We start from the raw sequence: 24813 nt of genomic DNA, 5'->3' as shown, positions 1-24813 counted from the left end.
AAAAAATGCACTCCACTAAAAATAGCAATGATCCACGAAATAGAGCGTATGGAGAGAATGAGGCTTCCAGATGAGCCGTCAGGCTATGATAAATTGTATCACACCTGGGCGATATGGATAGATGCCCGGAGCTCACCCCTATTTACCAAGTGGTTACAGACAGGGACATGTGAGTAACACGTTTAAACCACAATCGTAAAGAGAAACAACAATTCCGGAGCCCGCCCCCCCCCCCCTTTTTGTTTTATTTTTTCTTTCTCCCGTGTCATAGATACCTACCCCCCCCTTACCCCTCCCCTCATTCCCCTGTTTGTAGACCTTATAAAATATCACAGACAAACATGATATAGTTCAACTCGAAATTGATTTATTAAGTTTCATTGTCAAAGTTATTTTACATTGCTTTGAGATAAGGCAAAAGTTTCCCCCCCTCCATGAAACCAATAAAACCTATATTGAATAAAATAAAAATGATGCAGTTACCGGTAGTTCTGCAGCTTCTTGGTGGAAATAAAGACCATCTCCCGTCTCCCAGCTGCAGCAGAGACTGACTGAAATGGCTTGCCAAGCCCGGTATTAATGCTTCTAAATTGATGACATCACAAAGGAGTGACATCGTCAGCCTTCCAAACACCTGGCTCAATTGCATACAGTATGTATGTATGTATGCATGTATGTGAGTGAGTCTATCTATCTATCTATCTATCTATCTATCTATCTATCTATCTATCTTTATTAATTATGTAGAATATAGATATGGATTATTTCTAATTACAGATTTTGTAGATATAGATTAAAGATAGATTTAAGATTGTGTGTGTGTGTGTGTGTGTGTGTGTGTGTGTGTGTGTGTGTGTGTGTGTGGTGTGTGTATATATAATGTATATATGTAAAAAAAAATATAAAATCTGTAGTTATGTATGTATGTATGTATGGCGGGCGGGCAAAAAAGGCCTGCTGTATGTTTTTAAGTTCTTCGGATGACCATGCCGCTCTAATATTCTCCTTACTAGGGTCTACTAATGCTGGCCCAGGGGAAGGCAATAAAGCCCTATGGGGCCGAAGCCAATTTCCCTTATTTTAGGTTAAAAGTTTCCATCCGTCCCCACTGGAAATGCGGCCGGCCGAAGAGATCCCTCCAACCGACCGACCGACGCACCTTCAGAGACAAACTAGTGCTTGCTTCTAGTGTCTCGCCGGCTTAACCATCCTTTGTAGGGAGCTGACGAGTCCTGCAGTAGCAGCAGCAGCAGGCTCTGCAAGCCTAGGATGCGTGAGCACGGTGCAAGAGGAAGGACTGAGGGTGTGAGGCTGGGCGCGGTTGAGAAGGCGTGGGGCGGGGCTATGGAAAGTTTTAATAGCTCTCCCAGCTGCCTGGGTGCATTGTGGGTGCGCCCAGAGTGCTGGCTGAGCGTGTTGCCTCAAGCCTTGGAAGTGGAGTTGGGCGGGCCGGGCTACAGGTGAAACCCATTTCGGGTTATCGCTTCTCGGCCTTTTGGCTAAGATCAAGTGTAGTATCTGTTCTTATCAGTTTAATATCTGATACGTCCCCTATCTGGGGACCATATATTAAATGGATTTTTAGAACAGGGAGCTGGAAAAAGAGCTTGCTCTGTCCACTCCACGCATTGACCTGGTATTGCAGTACCTCCAGGACCGGTGCACCCCCTTTCCTACAGCAGTTTCCAAAAGCAGAAAAACAAAACCGACGAGCAAGAGGTGCAGCGCAGCTGTGGCGGCGGCTGCTGCTACCACCCAAGCACTTTGATTGACACTCAGCCCGTCTGCTCGCAACATTGTATCCACTGAGCAGCTGCGTCTGCCAGAGTGTGCACAGCACAGGTACAACTGGAAGCAAAACACACACACACACACACACCAGTTCATATGGCAGCCGCACTCTATAGTTCGTACCTACCGCTGCGCTAATAGCCAAGTTGGAAACATCGGGCAGGCACAGCGTATCCTGGCAGCCTGCGTCTGTATGCTCCACGTATTCGGGTCATGGGTGTATGTGCAGGGGGCCCGGAGCCCTAGGGGGCCCATAAAGTCTCTCTTCCCCACATTGTAAACCAATGCTATCAATGACGCTTTATAGTTTGGGGGCCCAGTTCCAGACTTTGTACTGGGGCCCCGCAGCTTCAAGTTACACCTCCGGATCAGGATAATGCTAGGCCATTCCAACCAGCCTGTGTGTGTGACCTGCAGTCGCTGGTAGTCGAAAAGCGGCCGGCCCCGGATGCGCGCTTCAGAGTGGACAGACAGCAGCGGACCCCCAATCACACAGGCCCAAGGCTTGCTATGTAGCACGGAATACCTCATTGGACTGCAGCACTCCACGCGGGCTGAGATACACGCTCCACGTGGGATGGGCAGTATTCGTCCATGAAGATCCAGGCCAACGTTTAGAGATGGAGCAACACTCGGGGAGCAAAGAACTCCAACGAACGGACGCCTACTTTACAAGGATGTATTGCTTTATTCAATGCATGGACACAGAAACAGTTCAACCGCTCGATTACAGACCGCAGTCAATACAGTAAAGAAAGAAATGTGTCTGTTTAATGTAAACTTGCATGGAGCTCGTTTGTCAGCCACTGACTGACTGAATGCTGAAACGTGGTCTGACGTTACATGCACCACCAGGGATAAGGCCTTGCCTATAAGCATTCCCCAGCTGGCAAAAACCGAACCTCCCTGCCTATTCCTCACCATGGAAGAACGGAACCTACCTTTTTTTAAAAAAAAGAAAGCCACAGCAGCAGCCAACTCGATTTTGGTAGGCCGCTGTCTCCCCCTTGTGTGCTGCATAAAAAATGCACTCCACTAAAAATAGCAATGATCCACGAAATAGAGCGTATGGAGAGAATGAGGCTTCCAGATGAGCCGTCAGGCTATGATAAATTGTATCACACCTGGGCGATATGGATAGATGCCCGGAGCTCACCCCTATTTACCAAGTGGTTACAGACAGGGACATGTGAGTAACACGTTTAAACCACAATCGTAAAGAGAAACAACAATTCCGGAGCCCGCCCCCCCCCCCCTTTTTGTTTTATTTTTTCTTTCTCCCGTGTCATAGATACCTACCCCCCCCTTACCCTCCCCTCATTCCCCTGTTTGTAGACCTTATAAAATATCACAGACAAACATGATATAGTTCAACTCGAAATTGATTTATTAAGTTTCATTGTCAAAGTTAATTTTACATTGCTTTGAGATAAGGCAAAAGTTTCCCCCCCTCCATGAAACCAATAAAACCTATATTGAATAAAATAAAAATGATGCAGTTACCGGTAGTTCTGCAGCTTCTTGGTGGAAATAAAGACCATCTCCCGTCTCCCAGCTGCAGCAGAGACTGACTGAAATGGCTGCCAAGCCCGGTATTAATGCTTCTAAATTGATGACATCACAAAGGAGTGACATCGTCAGCCTTCCAAACACCTGGCTCAATTGCATACAGTATGTATGTATGTATGCATGTATGTGAGTGAGTCTATCTATCTATCTATCTATCTATCTATCTATCTATCTATCTTTATTAATTATGTAGAATATAGATATGGATTATTTCTAAATTACAGATTTTGTAGATATAGATTAAAGATAGATTTAAGATTGTGTGTGTGTGTGTGTGTGTGTGTGTGTGTGTGTGTGTGTGTGTGTGTGTGTGTGTGTGTGTGTATATATAATGTATATATGTAAAAAAAAATATAAAATCTGTAGTTATGTATGTATGTATGTATGGCGGGCGGGCAAAAAAGGCCTGCTGTATGTTTTTAAGTTCTTCGGATGACCATGCCGCTCTAATATTCTCCTTACTAGGGTCTACTAATGCTGGCCCAGGGGAAGGCAATAAAGCCCTATGGGGCCGAAGCCAATTTCCCTTATTTTAGGTTAAAAGTTTCCATCCGTCCCCACTGGAAATGCGGCCGGCCGAAGAGATCCCTCCAACCGACCGACCGACGCACCTTCAGAGACAAACTAGTGCTTGCTTCTAGTGTCATCGCCGGCTTAACCATCCTTTGTAGGGAGCTGACGAGTCCTGCAGTAGCAGCAGCAGCAGGCTCTGCAAGCCTAGGATGCGTGAGCACGGTGCAAGAGGAAGGACTGAGGGTGTGAGGCTGGGCGCGGTTGAGAAGGCGTGGGGCGGGGCTATGGAAAGTTTTAATAGCTCTCCCAGCTGCCTGGGTGCATTGTGGGTGCGCCCAGAGTGCTGGCTGAGCGTGTTGCCTCAAGCCTTGGAAGTGGAGTTGGGCGGGCCGGGCTACAGGTGAAACCCATTTCGGGTTATCGCTTCTCGGCCTTTTGGCTAAGATCAAGTGTAGTATCTGTTCTTATCAGTTTAATATCTGATACGTCCCCTATCTGGGGACCATATATTAAATGGATTTTTAGAACAGGGAGCTGGAAAAAGAGCTTGCTCTGTCCACTCCACGCATTGACCTGGTATTGCAGTACCTCCAGGACCGGTGCACCCCCTTTCCTACAGCAGTTTCCAAAAGCAGAAAAACAAAACCGACGAGCAAGAGGTGCAGCGCAGCTGTGGCGGCGGCTGCTGCTACCACCCAAGCACTTTGATTGACACTCAGCCCGTCTGCTCGCAACATTGTATCCACTGAGCAGCTGCGTCTGCCAGAGTGTGCACAGCACAGGTACAACTGGAAGCAAAACACACACACACACACACACCAGTTCATATGGCAGCCGCACTCTATAGTTCGTACCTACCGCTGCGCTAATAGCCAAGTTGGAAACATCGGGCAGGCACAGCGTATCCTGGCAGCCTGCGTCTGTATGCTCCACGTATTCGGGTCATGGGTGTATGTGCAGGGGGCCCGGAGCCCTAGGGGGCCCATAAAGTCTCTCTTCCCCACATTGTAAACCAATGCTATCAATGACGCTTTATAGTTTGGGGGCCCAGTTCCAGACTTTGTACTGGGGCCCCGCAGCTTCAAGTTACACCTCCGGATCAGGATAATGCTAGGCCATTCCAACCAGCCTGTGTGTGTGACCTGCAGTCGCTGGTAGTCGAAAAGCGGCCGGCCCCGGATGCGCGCTTCAGAGTGGACAGACAGCAGCGGACCCCCAATCACACAGGCCCAAGGCTTGCTATGTAGCACGGAATACCTCATTGGACTGCAGCACTCCACGCGGGCTGAGATACACGCTCCACGTGGGATGGGCAGTATTCGTCCATGAAGATCCAGGCCAACGTTTAGAGATGGAGCAACACTCGGGGAGCAAAGAACTCCAACGAACGGACGCCTACTTTACAAGGATGTATTGCTTTATTCAATGCATGGACACAGAAACAGTTCAACCGCTCGATTACAGACCGCAGTCAATACAGTAAAGAAAGAAATGTGTCTGTTTAATGTAAACTTGCATGGAGCTCGTTTGTCAGCCACTGACTGACTGAATGCTGAAACGTGGTCTGACGTTACATGCACCACCAGGGATAAGGCCTTGCCTATAAGCATTCCCCAGCTGGCAAAAACCGAACCTCCCTGCCTATTCCTCACCATGGAAGAACGGAACCTACCTTTTTTTAAAAAAAAGAAAGCCACAGCAGCAGCCAACTCGATTTTGGTAGGCCGCTGTCTCCCCCTTGTGTGCTGCATAAAAAATGCACTCCACTAAAAATAGCAATGATCCACGAAATAGAGCGTATGGAGAGAATGAGGCTTCCAGATGAGCCGTCAGGCTATGATAAATTGTATCACACCTGGGCGATATGGATAGATGCCCGGAGCTCACCCCTATTTACCAAGTGGTTACAGACAGGGACATGTGAGTAACACGTTTAAACCACAATCGTAAAGAGAAACAACAATTCCGGAGCCCGCCCCCCCCCCCCTTTTTGTTTTATTTTTTCTTTCTCCCGTGTCATAGATACCTACCCCCCCCTTACCCTCCCCTCATTCCCCTGTTTGTAGACCTTATAAAATATCACAGACAAACATGATATAGTTCAACTCGAAATTGATTTATTAAGTTTCATTGTCAAAGTTAATTTTACATTGCTTTGAGATAAGGCAAAAGTTTCCCCCCCTCCATGAAACCAATAAAACCTATATTGAATAAAATAAAAATGATGCAGTTACCGGTAGTTCTGCAGCTTCTTGGTGGAAATAAAGACCATCTCCCGTCTCCCAGCTGCAGCAGAGACTGACTGAAATGGCTGCCAAGCCCGGTATTAATGCTTCTAAATTGATGACATCACAAAGGAGTGACATCGTCAGCCTTCCAAACACCTGGCTCAATTGCATACAGTATGTATGTATGTATGCATGTATGTGAGTGAGTCTATCTATCTATCTATCTATCTATCTATCTATCTTTATTAATTATGTAGAATATAGATATGGATTATTTCTAAATTACAGATTTTGTAGATATAGATTAAAGATAGATTTAAGATTGTGTGTGTGTGTGTGTGTGTGTGTGTGTGTGTGTGTGTGTGTGTGTGTGTGTGTGTGTGTGTGTATATATAATGTATATATGTAAAAAAAAATATAAAATCTGTAGTTATGTATGTATGTATGTATGGCGGGCGGGCAAAAAAGGCCTGCTGTATGTTTTTAAGTTCTTCGGATGACCATGCCGCTCTAATATTCTCCTTACTAGGGTCTACTAATGCTGGCCCAGGGGAAGGCAATAAAGCCCTATGGGGCCGAAGCCAATTTCCCTTATTTTAGGTTAAAAGTTTCCATCCGTCCCCACTGGAAATGCGGCCGGCCGAAGAGATCCCTCCAACCGACCGACCGACGCACCTTCAGAGACAAACTAGTGCTTGCTTCTAGTGTCATCGCCGGCTTAACCATCCTTTGTAGGGAGCTGACGAGTCCTGCAGTAGCAGCAGCAGCAGGCTCTGCAAGCCTAGGATGCGTGAGCACGGTGCAAGAGGAAGGACTGAGGGTGTGAGGCTGGGCGCGGTTGAGAAGGCGTGGGGCGGGGCTATGGAAAGTTTTAATAGCTCTCCCAGCTGCCTGGGTGCATTGTGGGTGCGCCCAGAGTGCTGGCTGAGCGTGTTGCCTCAAGCCTTGGAAGTGGAGTTGGGCGGGCCGGGCTACAGGTGAAACCCATTTCGGGTTATCGCTTCTCGGCCTTTTGGCTAAGATCAAGTGTAGTATCTGTTCTTATCAGTTTAATATCTGATACGTCCCCTATCTGGGGACCATATATTAAATGGATTTTTAGAACAGGGAGCTGGAAAAAGAGCTTGCTCTGTCCACTCCACGCATTGACCTGGTATTGCAGTACCTCCAGGACCGGTGCACCCCCTTTCCTACAGCAGTTTCCAAAAGCAGAAAAACAAAACCGACGAGCAAGAGGTGCAGCGCAGCTGTGGCGGCGGCTGCTGCTACCACCCAAGCACTTTGATTGACACTCAGCCCGTCTGCTCGCAACATTGTATCCACTGAGCAGCTGCGTCTGCCAGAGTGTGCACAGCACAGGTACAACTGGAAGCAAAACACACACACACACACACACCAGTTCATATGGCAGCCGCACTCTATAGTTCGTACCTACCGCTGCGCTAATAGCCAAGTTGGAAACATCGGGCAGGCACAGCGTATCCTGGCAGCCTGCGTCTGTATGCTCCACGTATTCGGGTCATGGGTGTATGTGCAGGGGGCCCGGAGCCCTAGGGGGCCCATAAAGTCTCTCTTCCCCACATTGTAAACCAATGCTATCAATGACGCTTTATAGTTTGGGGGCCCAGTTCCAGACTTTGTACTGGGGCCCCGCAGCTTCAAGTTACACCTCCGGATCAGGATAATGCTAGGCCATTCCAACCAGCCTGTGTGTGTGACCTGCAGTCGCTGGTAGTCGAAAAGCGGCCGGCCCCGGATGCGCGCTTCAGAGTGGACAGACAGCAGCGGACCCCCAATCACACAGGCCCAAGGCTTGCTATGTAGCACGGAATACCTCATTGGACTGCAGCACTCCACGCGGGCTGAGATACACGCTCCACGTGGGATGGGCAGTATTCGTCCATGAAGATCCAGGCCAACGTTTAGAGATGGAGCAACACTCGGGGAGCAAAGAACTCCAACGAACGGACGCCTACTTTACAAGGATGTATTGCTTTATTCAATGCATGGACACAGAAACAGTTCAACCGCTCGATTACAGACCGCAGTCAATACAGTAAAGAAAGAAATGTGTCTGTTTAATGTAAACTTGCATGGAGCTCGTTTGTCAGCCACTGACTGACTGAATGCTGAAACGTGGTCTGACGTTACATGCACCACCAGGGATAAGGCCTTGCCTATAAGCATTCCCCAGCTGGCAAAAACCGAACCTCCCTGCCTATTCCTCACCATGGAAGAACGGAACCTACCTTTTTTTTAAAAAAAGAAAGCCACAGCAGCAGCCAACTCGATTTTGGTAGGCCGCTGTCTCCCCCTTGTGTGCTGCATAAAAAATGCACTCCACTAAAAATAGCAATGATCCACGAAATAGAGCGTATGGAGAGAATGAGGCTTCCAGATGAGCCGTCAGGCTATGATAAATTGTATCACACCTGGGCGATATGGATAGATGCCCGGAGCTCACCCCTATTTACCAAGTGGTTACAGACAGGGACATGTGAGTAACACGTTTAAACCACAATCGTAAAGAGAAACAACAATTCCGGAGCCCGCCCCCCCCCCCCTTTTTGTTTTATTTTTTCTTTCTCCCGTGTCATAGATACCTACCCCCCCCTTACCCTCCCCTCATTCCCCTGTTTGTAGACCTTATAAAATATCACAGACAAACATGATATAGTTCAACTCGAAATTGATTTATTAAGTTTCATTGTCAAAGTTAATTTTACATTGCTTTGAGATAAGGCAAAAGTTTCCCCCCCTCCATGAAACCAATAAAACCTATATTGAATAAAATAAAAATGATGCAGTTACCGGTAGTTCTGCAGCTTCTTGGTGGAAATAAAGACCATCTCCCGTCTCCCAGCTGCAGCAGAGACTGACTGAAATGGCTGCCAAGCCCGGTATTAATGCTTCTAAATTGATGACATCACAAAGGAGTGACATCGTCAGCCTTCCAAACACCTGGCTCAATTGCATACAGTATGTATGTATGTATGCATGTATGTGAGTGAGTCTATCTATCTATCTATCTATCTATCTATCTATCTATCTTTATTAATTATGTAGAATATAGATATGGATTATTTCTAAATTACAGATTTTGTAGATATAGATTAAAGATAGATTTAAGATTGTGTGTGTGTGTGTGTGTGTGTGTGTGTGTGTGTGTGTGTGTGTGTGTGTGTGTGTGTGTGTATATATAATGTATATATGTAAAAAAAAATATAAAATCTGTAGTTATGTATGTATGTATGTATGGCGGGCGGGCAAAAAAGGCCTGCTGTATGTTTTTAAGTTCTTCGGATGACCATGCCGCTCTAATATTCTCCTTACTAGGGTCTACTAATGCTGGCCCAGGGGAAGGCAATAAAGCCCTATGGGGCCGAAGCCAATTTCCCTTATTTTAGGTTAAAAGTTTCCATCCGTCCCCACTGGAAATGCGGCCGGCCGAAGAGATCCCTCCAACCGACCGACCGACGCACCTTCAGAGACAAACTAGTGCTTGCTTCTAGTGTCATCGCCGGCTTAACCATCCTTTGTAGGGAGCTGACGAGTCCTGCAGTAGCAGCAGCAGCAGGCTCTGCAAGCCTAGGATGCGTGAGCACGGTGCAAGAGGAAGGACTGAGGGTGTGAGGCTGGGCGCGGTTGAGAAGGCGTGGGGCGGGGCTATGGAAAGTTTTAATAGCTCTCCCAGCTGCCTGGGTGCATTGTGGGTGCGCCCAGAGTGCTGGCTGAGCGTGTTGCCTCAAGCCTTGGAAGTGGAGTTGGGCGGGCCGGGCTACAGGTGAAACCCATTTCGGGTTATCGCTTCTCGGCCTTTTGGCTAAGATCAAGTGTAGTATCTGTTCTTATCAGTTTAATATCTGATACGTCCCCTATCTGGGGACCATATATTAAATGGATTTTTAGAACAGGGAGCTGGAAAAAGAGCTTGCTCTGTCCACTCCACGCATTGACCTGGTATTGCAGTACCTCCAGGACCGGTGCACCCCCTTTCCTACAGCAGTTTCCAAAAGCAGAAAAACAAAACCGACGAGCAAGAGGTGCAGCGCAGCTGTGGCGGCGGCTGCTGCTACCACCCAAGCACTTTGATTGACACTCAGCCCGTCTGCTCGCAACATTGTATCCACTGAGCAGCTGCGTCTGCCAGAGTGTGCACAGCACAGGTACAACTGGAAGCAAAACACACACACACACACACACCAGTTCATATGGCAGCCGCACTCTATAGTTCGTACCTACCGCTGCGCTAATAGCCAAGTTGGAAACATCGGGCAGGCACAGCGTATCCTGGCAGCCTGCGTCTGTATGCTCCACGTATTCGGGTCATGGGTGTATGTGCAGGGGGCCCGGAGCCCTAGGGGGCCCATAAAGTCTCTCTTCCCCACATTGTAAACCAATGCTATCAATGACGCTTTATAGTTTGGGGGCCCAGTTCCAGACTTTGTACTGGGGCCCCGCAGCTTCAAGTTACACCTCCGGATCAGGATAATGCTAGGCCATTCCAACCAGCCTGTGTGTGTGACCTGCAGTCGCTGGTAGTCGAAAAGCGGCCGGCCCCGGATGCGCGCTTCAGAGTGGACAGACAGCAGCGGACCCCCAATCACACAGGCCCAAGGCTTGCTATGTAGCACGGAATACCTCATTGGACTGCAGCACTCCACGCGGGCTGAGATACACGCTCCACGTGGGATGGGCAGTATTCGTCCATGAAGATCCAGGCCAACGTTTAGAGATGGAGCAACACTCGGGGAGCAAAGAACTCCAACGAACGGACGCCTACTTTACAAGGATGTATTGCTTTATTCAATGCATGGACACAGAAACAGTTCAACCGCTCGATTACAGACCGCAGTCAATACAGTAAAGAAAGAAATGTGTCTGTTTAATGTAAACTTGCATGGAGCTCGTTTGTCAGCCACTGACTGACTGAATGCTGAAACGTGGTCTGACGTTACATGCACCACCAGGGATAAGGCCTTGCCTATAAGCATTCCCCAGCTGGCAAAAACCGAACCTCCCTGCCTATTCCTCACCATGGAAGAACGGAACCTACCTTTTTTTAAAAAAAAGAAAGCCACAGCAGCAGCCAACTCGATTTTGGTAGGCCGCTGTCTCCCCCTTGTGTGCTGCATAAAAAATGCACTCCACTAAAAATAGCAATGATCCACGAAATAGAGCGTATGGAGAGAATGAGGCTTCCAGATGAGCCGTCAGGCTATGATAAATTGTATCACACCTGGGCGATATGGATAGATGCCCGGAGCTCACCCCTATTTACCAAGTGGTTACAGACAGGGACATGTGAGTAACACGTTTAAACCACAATCGTAAAGAGAAACAACAATTCCGGAGCCCGCCCCCCCCCCCCTTTTTGTTTTATTTTTTCTTTCTCCCGTGTCATAGATACCTACCCCCCCCTTACCCTCCCCTCATTCCCCTGTTTGTAGACCTTATAAAATATCACAGACAAACATGATATAGTTCAACTCGAAATTGATTTATTAAGTTTCATTGTCAAAGTTAATTTTACATTGCTTTGAGATAAGGCAAAAGTTTCCCCCCCTCCATGAAACCAATAAAACCTATATTGAATAAAATAAAAATGATGCAGTTACCGGTAGTTCTGCAGCTTCTTGGTGGAAATAAAGACCATCTCCCGTCTCCCAGCTGCAGCAGAGACTGACTGAAATGGCTGCCAAGCCCGGTATTAATGCTTCTAAATTGATGACATCACAAAGGAGTGACATCGTCAGCCTTCCAAACACCTGGCTCAATTGCATACAGTATGTATGTATGTATGCATGTATGTGAGTGAGTCTATCTATCTATCTATCTATCTATCTATCTATCTATCTATCTTTATTAATTATGTAGAATATAGATATGGATTATTTCTAAATTACAGATTTTGTAGATATAGATTAAAGATAGATTTAAGATTGTGTGTGTGTGTGTGTGTGTGTGTGTGTGTGTGTGTGTGTGTGTGTGTGTGTGTGTGTGTGTATATATAATGTATATATGTAAAAAAAAATATAAAATCTGTAGTTATGTATGTATGTATGTATGGCGGGCGGGCAAAAAAGGCCTGCTGTATGTTTTTAAGTTCTTCGGATGACCATGCCGCTCTAATATTCTCCTTACTAGGGTCTACTAATGCTGGCCCAGGGGAAGGCAATAAAGCCCTATGGGGCCGAAGCCAATTTCCCTTATTTTAGGTTAAAAGTTTCCATCCGTCCCCACTGGAAATGCGGCCGGCCGAAGAGATCCCTCCAACCGACCGACCGACGCACCTTCAGAGACAAACTAGTGCTTGCTTCTAGTGTCATCGCCGGCTTAACCATCCTTTGTAGGGAGCTGACGAGTCCTGCAGTAGCAGCAGCAGCAGGCTCTGCAAGCCTAGGATGCGTGAGCACGGTGCAAGAGGAAGGACTGAGGGTGTGAGGCTGGGCGCGGTTGAGAAGGCGTGGGGCGGGGCTATGGAAAGTTTTAATAGCTCTCCCAGCTGCCTGGGTGCATTGTGGGTGCGCCCAGAGTGCTGGCTGAGCGTGTTGCCTCAAGCCTTGGAAGTGGAGTTGGGCGGGCCGGGCTACAGGTGAAACCCATTTCGGGTTATCGCTTCTCGGCCTTTTGGCTACGATCAAGTGTAGTACCTGGTCTAGCCGGAGGGTTGGGAGTGAGCTGGGTTTGGCCCAGGCTCTACTGCAAAAGCAGAATTTTTTCTGTGGTCCCTGACAGACCGACAGACTTACCTTGTGAAGATGGCTGGAATCCGGAACACCATCCGCTTTGACGTGGACCTCACCGACAGGACGAGGAATAGCTTGGTGTACATCGTGCGGGATGTCCTTATGGAAAAGTGCGGTGTGCAGAAAATGGAAATCTACAGCGTGCAGGACTTCGCAAGACAAGGCCAGTACGATGTCACATTTTGTGAGGAATATGCGTGCTTAAATGTGTATGAATGGCTGCGGGCTCACAAAGACAGTGACCTTCTGAAGGGAGTGAGGATAACTCCCTTGTTCGGGATACAAGAAAAGCCTGTATTGGTCCACGTGTACAACCCGTACACCGACGTAGCGTTAATTGAAAGCTTCCTAAGGCGGTACTGCGATAATGTGCGCGGTGGGGACAAACAAAAAAACATATTGGACATATTTAATTGCAAATATAAATTCTTTGTCCGATTCAGAATGGATCCAAACCGCTTGGGAGGGGTGATGCACCCGCCAGCGAACTTTTCTATTGCTGGAAATCGTGGGTATTTAACGTATCCTGGACAGCCCCGCTACTGCAGAAACTGCAACCAGTTCGGACATATAAAGGACGAGTGCACCAAAGGGCAAGTCTGCCGCAACTGTCAGGGCGAGGGGCACCACGCAGGCGATTGCCCAAAACCCAGACGGTGCGACCTGTGCGGGTCTGAGGAGCACGTTTGTAAGGACTGCCCGGGGGCTGAACGCCCTAGAGACTTTTGGAGGAGGACGTATGCAGAGACTGCTGCAGGTAAACGAGATACTGCTGCCTCGGGTGTGGCTGCTGGGGGCGCGGCAGCTGCAGGTGCTGCTAAGGCTCGTTACTCACCTGCTGTGAGAGCTGCTGCAACCCCTGAGTCAGCCTCTGCAAAGGCTAATGTTGTGTCTGTGACCCCGACTGCAAGTACCCTCGCTTCTAACCCACCAGCTGTTACCCCTGATTCACCTGCTGTGAGTACCAGGCCTGTTGTGGGGCCACCTGCCGCTACTGCTGTTTCTGTGCCGTCGGCTGCAGTTGCAGCTACTGTTAAAGTACTGTCTGCTGCTGTTGTGATGCCTGCTGCAGTTGCTGTTGCCACATCGTCTGCTGCTGCTATTGCTGCTCCTGTTCCCGTGCAGCCTGCTGCGGCTGCTGCTGTCTCTGCTGCGGCTGCTGCTGTTTCAGCTGCGGCTGCTGCTGTTTCTGCACCACCTACTACCACAAAGAGCGTGACTGGCCAGAACATAAAAAGAAAAGTGGAAAGCCAGAAAGTTGTGGGTGTGGATATGAGTGCGGCAGCAGACGCTCAGGTGTCTGAAGTTATCCGCCATCTGGAGGAAATAATAGAGGAGGTGGACAGCCCCATCCGTCCGTCTGGCATCATTGGCAGCTTTTCCTCGCCAGAGACGGTTTTGTGTCACAGGGAGGGTGGTGGGTACAAAATTAGTGACAGCGAGGAGGATTTCACCGAGGTGGCTGACAGTAAAGCTGCAAAAAAAAGAAGGAATGAGGAGAGTGGAAGTGAGGCGATGGAAACCAGCAACCCCTTTGAAGCGCTGGCGCCAGATGAAGGCGACCATATGGGGCTATGTTAGGCGCTTTGATGCCATGAACCCTATGCCTTGACTTTATGTTTGTGTATGTTTATATAAAGCCATGTCCCTACTGATCCACTCCCAGAACGTTCGTGTTTTTCAAAATAAGAGCAGGAGAGCGGCCATATTGAGCCTACTAAGGCAAGAAGGGGCGTCCGTAATATGCCTACAAGAATGTGGTATTAGCGGTGAGGTTGGCCCTGGAGAGTGGCCCCACGGAGGAGCCATATGGTCTGGGAGTGGATCTAATAAAAACGACGGGGTAGCGATCCTCATAAACACTGGGGACATAGAGCTACTCAGTTATGAGGTTATAGAGGTGGGGAGATGCGTCTCGGCCACATTATTGTATAGGAATATAAAGTTTCGTGTTGTTAACGTGTATGCGCCCACAGGTAAGAATGAGCGCAAGATATTATTTGACAAATTGAAATTCTTTATGCAGGGCAGGTTGCCCGTTATCTTAGTTGGGGATATGAATTGTGACATAAACAAGACTCCCCTGGACATATCTGGAAAAGCCTTGGTTGAAATTATAACGGATTTTCATTTGCAGGACATACAGACCTTATGTAACATATCACCATTTATGCCTACTTATCATGCAGACAGGGGGGGGGTCCACTCCCGCCTGGATTTTTGTTTCGTTTCACATGATTTTACTGCCATTAAGTACAAGCAAAAACCGGTTTTGTTTTCTGATCATGAGAGTGTGTTATGTGAGCTTGTGGTTAGGGAGAGTGCGGTGTGTGGGAGGGGAGTATGGAAGTTAAATGTAAGTCATCTGGAGTGTGAGGATGTGAGAGTGCAGTATGAGTGTGAATACAAAAAGTGGAGTAGGAGAAAGGTGGAGTTCCCTAATATCTTGGCATGGTGGGAATGGGTTAAAAGGAAAACAAGAGCTTTCTTCAAGTCTGCAGGGTATAAAAGAGCAAGAGAGAAAAGGAAGGAGTACATAAGGCTCAGTGCCCGTCTGTGCTTCCTTTTAAAGCTCCGTGAGAACGGTATGGAGGTCCAGCAGGACATAATACAGACTAAGAGGGATATTAACAACTATCTGACTCAGAAAGGCAGGAGCATTATATACAGAGCTAAAGCAGACAAGATGGAGCATGACGAAAAATGCACACGTTTCTTTTTTAAGAAAGCTTTTGCCAAGAAACCAACTTTTGAGTGTGTGATGAATGAGGATGAGTGTGAGGTGAGGGGGGAGGGGGTGCATGAGGTGATTGCGGGGTTCTATGAGGAGTTGTATGCGGATAAGTGGAGGGATGAATGTCTGGAGAATGAGGTTCTGAGTGAGGTAGAGGGTAGGCTCGGGGAGGTGGAGCGGGCATCCATTATGCGGGAGGTGACCACAAATGAAGTGTTTGAGGTGATGCAAAGTCTAGCATTAAACAAGACACCCGGGGCAGATGGGCTACCGGTGGAGTTCTACCGAATGTTGTGGAATGTGGTGGGCAAGGATTTGTGTGAGGTGTGCAAGTACATGTGGATGAATGCGGAGATGGCTGATAGTATGCGTGAGGGTGTGGTTGTGCTGATCCCAAAAAAGGGTGATCTGAAACATCTAAAGAACTGGCGTCCTATTACACTACTGAATAGTGATTATAAAATCTATGCCAAGATAATCGCCAACCGTATGCGTGATGTGGTGGAGTGTGTGGTGGGTGAGGATCAGTATTGTGCGGTGCCTGGGAGACGTGTGCATGAGAGCTTGTGTCTGATGAGGGATGTGTTGTGGGACTGCAAGAAGCGAAAGAAGAATGTGTATGTGGTGAGTGTGGATTTTGAGAAGGCGTATGACAGGTTGTCGCATGGGTTTTTGTTTCGTGTGTTGTTGCGAATGGGTTTTCCGGCTGAGTTTGTGTGCAGAGTGAGGAGTTTGTATGAAAGTATCTTCAGTAGAATGTTGGTGAATGGGAAGGTTGGAAGGAGAGTGAATGTGAAGTCTGGAGTGCGGCAGGGGTGCCCGTTGTCACCAGTGGCATTTATTTGTGCCATGGAGCCTTTGCTCTGCATGATTAGGAAAGACAAAGTGGTGCGAGGGATCCATATTCCTGGCAGCAATGGGAGAGAATGGAAGGTGAGTGCTTATATGGATGATGTGTGTGTGATGTGTGAGTCTGAGTGTGCTGTGAGGAGGGTGAAACTGTTGGTATCAGTGTTTTGTGGTGCGTCTGCGTTCAGAGTGAATTGGGACAAGAGTGAATGTAAGGTGTTTGGTGAGGCTGTGTTGAGTGCGGATGTAGGTATAAATGGAGTGAATGGTGCCATTAAGATTTTGGGGATCAGCTTTGATAGCAACCTGGATGGAAAAGAGAGCTGGCAGGAGGCAAAGCGAAAGGTGGAAAGCCGCTTGAATTTTTGGAGGCTGCGGAGTCTTACCTTTATAGGTAAGACCCTAGTAATAAAGAGTGTGATCTTGCCAATTTTTCTATATATAGCCATGGTGTTTCCACCAGACTACATGACCCTCAGGGGTCTGAATAGGATCATTTTCACCTTTTTCTGGAGGTCTAGGATGGAGCGGCTGAGGAGAGAGGAGGTTATAAAGAGCTGGAGGAAGGGGGGAGTGGGCTTCCCCAACCTAGAAGTCTATTTTGGGTGTAATATCATAGTTTACTTATTGGCGCTGGTCCAGAAAGATTCGAAAGGTGCGTGTATGATGAGGTACTTAGCTGGGAGACTGTGTGTGCGGATGAAGTGGTGTGAGTATGATCTACGTAAGCCAGTGGCGTTTGAGAGTCCCAAGTGGTATGAATGGGTTGTCAGTTTTGTAGTGAAGTTTGAGTTGAGTGAGTGTGAGGCAAGCGTGCTGAGGAATAAGCGGATGGTCCAGAGAATGATTGAGAGTAAGGATGTGGTGTGTGATATCAGTTCTGTGAGGGGAGCGGATGTGGAGAGTGTGTGGAAGAAAGTGCGGATGGACGGGATGAGTAACAAGCAGAGTGAGATTGTATGGCAGAGTCTGCATGGTGTGTTACCGGTGCGAGAGTTTCAGCGTGTGAGAGGTCTGGTGAGGGATGAAAGGTGTCCGAGAGAGGGGTGCGGGGGATGTGAGAGTGTGATGCACGTTTTTTGGAACTGCGGCTATGCACAGAATGTATTACGGAGGCTCGGCCCTCTGTGCAAGGAAATAACAGGGGCCACGTTCATTAATTATGGTTTAGTTATGTTCGGCTTTGGTGTGAGTGATTGTGTGAAGCAGAGGTTGTTGTGGCTGTTTATGGCGTGTGTGAAGGAAGTGTTGTGGGATGTAAGGAATGTGTATGTGTTTAAGCGGAAGGATCTGAGTGTTAGGGACAGCGTGCGAATGGTGCTGGGGAAATTGTATTTTATTTATTTGTGGGACAAAAGCAAAGGGGGGGTGGATGCGGAGGGGATGTGGAAAGTCAAAAAATGGATTGAGTTAGTTAATTTGTCAGGAGTTTGACATGTCTTTAAGTTGTATTTGATGTGATGAACTGTTTTTGTGTTGTGTAAATAAAACCTTTCAGGTTAATAAAAAAAAAAAAATCTGTTCTTATCAGTTTAATATCTGATACGTCCCCTATCTGGGGACCATATATTAAATGGATTTTTAGAACAGGGAGCTGGAAAAAGAGCTTGCTCTGTCCACTCCACGCATTGACCTGGTATTGCAGTACCTCCAGGACCGGTGCACCCCCTTTCCTACAGCAGTTTCCAAAAGCAGAAAAACAAAACCGACGAGCAAGAGGTGCAGCGCAGCTGTGGCGGCGGCTGCTGCTACCACCCAAGCACTTTGATTGACACTCAGCCCGTCTGCTCGCAACATTGTATCCACTGAGCAGCTGCGTCTGCCAGAGTGTGCACAGCACAGGTACAACTGGAAGCAAAACACACACACACACACACACCAGTTCATATGGCAGCCGCACTCTATAGTTCGTACCTACCGCTGCGCTAATAGCCAAGTTGGAAACATCGGGCAGGCACAGCGTATCCTGGCAGCCTGCGTCTGTATGCTCCACGTATTCGGGTCATGGGTGTATGTGCAGGGGGCCCGGAGCCCTAGGGGGCCCATAAAGTCTCTCTTCCCCACATTGTAAACCAATGCTATCAATGACGCTTTATAGTTTGGGGGCCCAGTTCCAGACTTTGTACTGGGGCCCCGCAGCTTCAAGTTACACCTCCGGATCAGGATAATGCTAGGCCATTCCAACCAGCCTGTGTGTGTGACCTGCAGTCGCTGGTAGTCGAAAAGCGGCCGGCCCCGGATGCGCGCTTCAGAGTGGACAGACAGCAGCGGACCCCCAATCACACAGGCCCAAGGCTTGCTATGTAGCACGGAATACCTCATTGGACTGCAGCACTCCACGCGGGCTGAGATACACGCTCCACGTGGGATGGGCAGTATTCGTCCATGAAGATCCAGGCCAACGTTTAGAGATGGAGCAACACTCGGGGAGCAAAGAACTCCAACGAACGGACGCCTACTTTACAAGGATGTATTGCTTTATTCAATGCATGGACACAGAAACAGTTCAACCGCTCGATTACAGACCGCAGTCAATACAGTAAAGAAAGAAATGTGTCTGTTTAATGTAAACTTGCATGGAGCTCGTTTGTCAGCCACTGACTGACTGAATGCTGAAACGTGGTCTGACGTTACATGCACCACCAGGGATAAGGCCTTGCCTATAAGCATTCCCCAGCTGGCAAAAACCGAACCTCCCTGCCTATTCCTCACCATGGAAGAACGGAACCTACCTTTTTTTTAAAAAAAGAAAGCCACAGCAGCAGCCAACTCGATTTTGGTAGGCCGCTGTCTCCCCCTTGTGTGCTGCATAAAAAATGCACTCCACTAAAAATAGCAATGATCCACGAAATAGAGCGTATGGAGAGAATGAGGCTTCCAGATGAGCCGTCAGGCTATGATAAATTGTATCACACCTGGGCGATATGGATAGATGCCCGGAGCTCACCCCTATTTACCAAGTGGTTACAGACAGGGACATGTGAGTAACACGTTTAAACCACAATCGTAAAGAGAAACAACAATTCCGGAGCCCGCCCCCCCCCCCCCTTTTTGTTTTATTTTTTCTTTCTCCCGTGTCATAGATACCTACCCCCCCCTTACCCTCCCCTCATTCCCCTGTTTGTAGACCTTATAAAATATCACAGACAAACATGATATAGTTCAACTCGAAATTGATTTATTAAGTTTCATTGTCAAAGTTAATTTTACATTGCTTTGAGATAAGGCAAAAGTTTCCCCCCCTCCATGAAACCAATAAAACCTATATTGAATAAAATAAAAATGATGCAGTTACCGGTAGTTCTGCAGCTTCTTGGTGGAAATAAAGACCATCTCCCGTCTCCCAGCTGCAGCAGAGACTGACTGAAATGGCTGCCAAGCCCGGTATTAATGCTTCTAAATTGATGACATCACAAAGGAGTGACATCGTCAGCCTTCCAAACACCTGGCTCAATTGCATACAGTATGTATGTATGTATGCATGTATGTGAGTGAGTCTATCTATCTATCTATCTATCTATCTATCTATCTATCTATCTTTATTAATTATGTAGAATATAGATATGGATTATTTCTAAATTACAGATTTTGTAGATATAGATTAAAGATAGATTTAAGATTGTGTGTGTGTGTGTGTGTGTGTGTGTGTGTGTGTGTGTGTGTGTGTGTGTGTGTGTGTGTGTGTGTATATATAATGTATATATGTAAAAAAAAATATAAAATCTGTAGTTATGTATGTATGTATGTATGGCGGGCGGGCAAAAAAGGCCTGCTGTATGTTTTTAAGTTCTTCGGATGACCATGCCGCTCTAATATTCTCCTTACTAGGGTCTACTAATGCTGGCCCAGGGGAAGGCAATAAAGCCCTATGGGGCCGAAGCCAATTTCCCTTATTTTAGGTTAAAAGTTTCCATCCGTCCCCACTGGAAATGCGGCCGGCCGAAGAGATCCCTCCAACCGACCGACCGACGCACCTTCAGAGACAAACTAGTGCTTGCTTCTAGTGTCATCGCCGGCTTAACCATCCTTTGTAGGGAGCTGACGAGTCCTGCAGTAGCAGCAGCAGCAGGCTCTGCAAGCCTAGGATGCGTGAGCACGGTGCAAGAGGAAGGACTGAGGGTGTGAGGCTGGGCGCGGTTGAGAAGGCGTGGGGCGGGGCTATGGAAAGTTTTAATAGCTCTCCCAGCTGCCTGGGTGCATTGTGGGTGCGCCCAGAGTGCTGGCTGAGCGTGTTGCCTCAAGCCTTGGAAGTGGAGTTGGGCGGGCCGGGCTACAGGTGAAACCCATTTCGGGTTATCGCTTCTCGGCCTTTTGGCTAAGATCAAGTGTAGTATCTGTTCTTATCAGTTTAATATCTGATACGTCCCCTATCTGGGGACCATATATTAAATGGATTTTTAGAACAGGGAGCTGGAAAAAGAGCTTGCTCTGTCCACTCCACGCATTGACCTGGTATTGCAGTACCTCCAGGACCGGTGCACCCCCTTTCCTACAGCAGTTTCCAAAAGCAGAAAAACAAAACCGACGAGCAAGAGGTGCAGCGCAGCTGTGGCGGCGGCTGCTGCTACCACCCAAGCACTTTGATTGACACTCAGCCCGTCTGCTCGCAACATTGTATCCACTGAGCAGCTGCGTCTGCCAGAGTGTGCACAGCACAGGTACAACTGGAAGCAAAACACACACACACACACACACCAGTTCATATGGCAGCCGCACTCTATAGTTCGTACCTACCGCTGCGCTAATAGCCAAGTTGGAAACATCGGGCAGGCACAGCGTATCCTGGCAGCCTGCGTCTGTATGCTCCACGTATTCGGGTCATGGGTGTATGTGCAGGGGGCCCGGAGCCCTAGGGGGCCCATAAAGTCTCTCTTCCCCACATTGTAAACCAATGCTATCAATGACGCTTTATAGTTTGGGGGCCCAGTTCCAGACTTTGTACTGGGGCCCCGCAGCTTCAAGTTACACCTCCGGATCAGGATAATGCTAGGCCATTCCAACCAGCCTGTGTGTGTGACCTGCAGTCGCTGGTAGTCGAAAAGCGGCCGGCCCCGGATGCGCGCTTCAGAGTGGACAGACAGCAGCGGACCCCCAATCACACAGGCCCAAGGCTTGCTATGTAGCACGGAATACCTCATTGGACTGCAGCACTCCACGCGGGCTGAGATACACGCTCCACGTGGGATGGGCAGTATTCGTCCATGAAGATCCAGGCCAACGTTTAGAGATGGAGCAACACTCGGGGAGCAAAGAACTCCAACGAACGGACGCCTACTTTACAAGGATGTATTGCTTTATTCAATGCATGGACACAGAAACAGTTCAACCGCTCGATTACAGACCGCAGTCAATACAGTAAAGAAAGAAATGTGTCTGTTTAATGTAAACTTGCATGGAGCTCGTTTGTCAGCCACTGACTGACTGAATGCTGAAACGTGGTCTGACGTTACATGCACCACCAGGGATAAGGCCTTGCCTATAAGCATTCCCCAGCTGGCAAAAACCGAACCTCCCTGCCTATTCCTCACCATGGAAGAACGGAACCTACCTTTTTTTAAAAAAAAGAAAGCCACAGCAGCAGCCAACTCGATTTTGGTAGGCCGCTGTCTCCCCCTTGTGTGCTGCATAAAAAATGCACTCCACTAAAAATAGCAATGATCCACGAAATAGAGCGTATGGAGAGAATGAGGCTTCCAGATGAGCCGTCAGGCTATGATAAATTGTATCACACCTGGGCGATATGGATAGATGCCCGGAGCTCACCCCTATTTACCAAGTGGTTACAGACAGGGACATGTGAGTAACACGTTTAAACCACAATCGTAAAGAGAAACAACAATTCCGGAGCCCGCCCCCCCCCCCCTTTTTGTTTTATTTTTTCTTTCTCCCGTGTCATAGATACCTACCCCCCCCTTACCCTCCCCTCATTCCCCTGTTTGTAGACCTTATAAAATATCACAGACAAACATGATATAGTTCAACTCGAAATTGATTTATTAAGTTTCATTGTCAAAGTTAATTTTACATTGCTTTGAGATAAGGCAAAAGTTTCCCCCCCTCCATGAAACCAATAAAACCTATATTGAATAAAATAAAAATGATGCAGTTACCGGTAGTTCTGCAGCTTCTTGGTGGAAATAAAGACCATCTCCCGTCTCCCAGCTGCAGCAGAGACTGACTGAAATGGCTGCCAAGCCCGGTATTAATGCTTCTAAATTGATGACATCACAAAGGAAAGGAGTGACATCGTCAGCCTTCCAAACACCTGGCTCAATTGCATACAGTATGTATGTATGTATGCATGTATGTGAGTGAGTCTATCTATCTATCTATCTATCTATCTATCTATCTATCTATCTATTATTAATTATGTAGAATATAGATATGGATTATTTCTAAATTACAGATTTTGTAGATATAGATTAAAGATAGATTTAAGATTGTGTGTGTGTGTGTGTGTGTGTGTGTGTGTGTGTGTGTGTGTGTGTGTGTGTGTGTGTGTGTATATATAATGTATATATGTAAAAAAAAATATAAAATCTGTAGTTATGTATGTATGTATGTATGGCGGGCGGGCAAAAAAGGCCTGCTGTATGTTTTTAAGTTCTTCGGATGACCATGCCGCTCTAATATTCTCCTTACTAGGGTCTACTAATGCTGGCCCAGGGGAAGGCAATAAAGCCCTATGGGGCCGAAGCCAATTTCCCTTATTTTAGGTTAAAAGTTTCCATCCGTCCCCACTGGAAATGCGGCCGGCCGAAGAGATCCCTCCAACCGACCGACCGACGCACCTTCAGAGACAAACTAGTGCTTGCTTCTAGTGTCATCGCCGGCTTAACCATCCTTTGTAGGGAGCTGACGAGTCCTGCAGTAGCAGCAGCAGCAGGCTCTGCAAGCCTAGGATGCGTGAGCACGGTGCAAGAGGAAGGACTGAGGGTGTGAGGCTGGGCGCGGTTGAGAAGGCGTGGGGCGGGGCTATGGAAAGTTTTAATAGCTCTCCCAGCTGCCTGGGTGCATTGTGGGTGCGCCCAGAGTGCTGGCTGAGCGTGTTGCCTCAAGCCTTGGAAGTGGAGTTGGGCGGGCCGGGCTACAGGTGAAACCCATTTCGGGTTATCGCTTCTCGGCCTTTTGGCTAAGATCAAGTGTAGTATCTGTTCTTATCAGTTTAATATCTGATACGTCCCCTATCTGGGGACCATATATTAAATGGATTTTTAGAACAGGGAGCTGGAAAAAGAGCTTGCTCTGTCCACTCCACGCATTGACCTGGTATTGCAGTACCTCCAGGACCGGTGCACCCCCTTTCCTACAGCAGTTTCCAAAAGCAGAAAAACAAAACCGACGAGCAAGAGGTGCAGCGCAGCTGTGGCGGCGGCTGCTGCTACCACCCAAGCACTTTGATTGACACTCAGCCCGTCTGCTCGCAACATTGTATCCACTGAGCAGCTGCGTCTGCCAGAGTGTGCACAGCACAGGTACAACTGGAAGCAAAACACACACACACACACACCAGTTCATATGGCAGCCGCACTCTATAGTTCGTACCTACCGCTGCGCTAATAGCCAAGTTGGAAACATCGGGCAGGCACAGCGTATCCTGGCAGCCTGCGTCTGTATGCTCCACGTATTCGGGTCATGGGTGTATGTGCAGGGGGCCCGGAGCCCTAGGGGGCCCATAAAGTCTCTCTTCCCCACATTGTAAACCAATGCTATCAATGACGCTTTATAGTTTGGGGGCCCAGTTCCAGACTTTGTACTGGGGCCCCGCAGCTTCAAGTTACACCTCCGGATCAGGATAATGCTAGGCCATTCCAACCAGCCTGTGTGTGTGACCTGCAGTCGCTGGTAGTCGAAAAGCGGCCGGCCCCGGATGCGCGCTTCAGAGTGGACAGACAGCAGCGGACCCCCAATCACACAGGCCCAAGGCTTGCTATGTAGCACGGAATACCTCATTGGACTGCAGCACTCCACGCGGGCTGAGATACACGCTCCACGTGGGATGGGCAGTATTCGTCCATGAAGATCCAGGCCAACGTTTAGAGATGGAGCAACACTCGGGGAGCAAAGAACTCCAACGAACGGACGCCTACTTTACAAGGATGTATTGCTTTATTCAATGCATGGACACAGAAACAGTTCAACCGCTCGATTACAGACCGCAGTCAATACAGTAAAGAAAGAAATGTGTCTGTTTAATGTAAACTTGCATGGAGCTCGTTTGTCAGCCACTGACTGACTGAATGCTGAAACGTGGTCTGACGTTACATGCACCACCAGGGATAAGGCCTTGCCTATAAGCATTCCCCAGCTGGCAAAAACCGAACCTCCCTGCCTATTCCTCACCATGGAAGAACGGAACCTACCTTTTTTTTAAAAAAAG

The 24813-nt window shown here is 48.1% G+C and overlaps 7 non-coding genes and 1 pseudogene across 7 annotated transcripts; all 8 read left to right on the top strand.

Annotated features, from left to right (window-relative positions):
- The first annotated feature begins 1479 nt into the window (after positions 1-1479).
- On the top strand, positions 1480-1670 carry LOC136604801 (U2 spliceosomal RNA). The gene has a single exon (XR_010789898.1). It is a non-coding gene; the product is annotated as a U2 spliceosomal RNA (small nuclear RNA).
- A 2622-nt stretch (positions 1671-4292) lies between these two features.
- Positions 4293-4483, top strand: LOC136604800 (U2 spliceosomal RNA). The gene has a single exon (XR_010789897.1). It is a non-coding gene; the product is annotated as a U2 spliceosomal RNA (small nuclear RNA).
- A 2614-nt stretch (positions 4484-7097) lies between these two features.
- On the top strand, positions 7098-7288 carry LOC136604799 (U2 spliceosomal RNA). The gene has a single exon (XR_010789896.1). It is a non-coding gene; the product is annotated as a U2 spliceosomal RNA (small nuclear RNA).
- A 2616-nt stretch (positions 7289-9904) lies between these two features.
- Positions 9905-10095, top strand: LOC136604798 (U2 spliceosomal RNA). Its single transcript, XR_010789895.1, has one exon. It is a non-coding gene; the product is annotated as a U2 spliceosomal RNA (small nuclear RNA).
- A 2620-nt stretch (positions 10096-12715) lies between these two features.
- LOC136604750 (U2 spliceosomal RNA) lies at positions 12716-12858 on the top strand (annotated as a pseudogene).
- A 5061-nt stretch (positions 12859-17919) lies between these two features.
- Positions 17920-18103, top strand: LOC136604746 (U2 spliceosomal RNA). The gene has a single exon (XR_010789849.1). It is a non-coding gene; the product is annotated as a U2 spliceosomal RNA (small nuclear RNA).
- A 2625-nt stretch (positions 18104-20728) lies between these two features.
- LOC136604796 (U2 spliceosomal RNA) lies at positions 20729-20919 on the top strand. The gene has a single exon (XR_010789893.1). It is a non-coding gene; the product is annotated as a U2 spliceosomal RNA (small nuclear RNA).
- Positions 20920-23545: 2626 nt separating this feature from the next.
- LOC136604795 (U2 spliceosomal RNA) lies at positions 23546-23736 on the top strand. The gene has a single exon (XR_010789892.1). It is a non-coding gene; the product is annotated as a U2 spliceosomal RNA (small nuclear RNA).
- Positions 23737-24813: the final 1077 nt, after the last annotated feature.

Source organism: Eleutherodactylus coqui, unplaced genomic scaffold, assembly GCF_035609145.1.
Source record: "Eleutherodactylus coqui strain aEleCoq1 unplaced genomic scaffold, aEleCoq1.hap1 HAP1_SCAFFOLD_284, whole genome shotgun sequence".
Lineage (NCBI taxonomy): Eukaryota > Metazoa > Chordata > Amphibia > Anura > Eleutherodactylidae > Eleutherodactylus > Eleutherodactylus coqui.
This window is presented reverse-complemented; position numbering and strand designations above follow the sequence as displayed.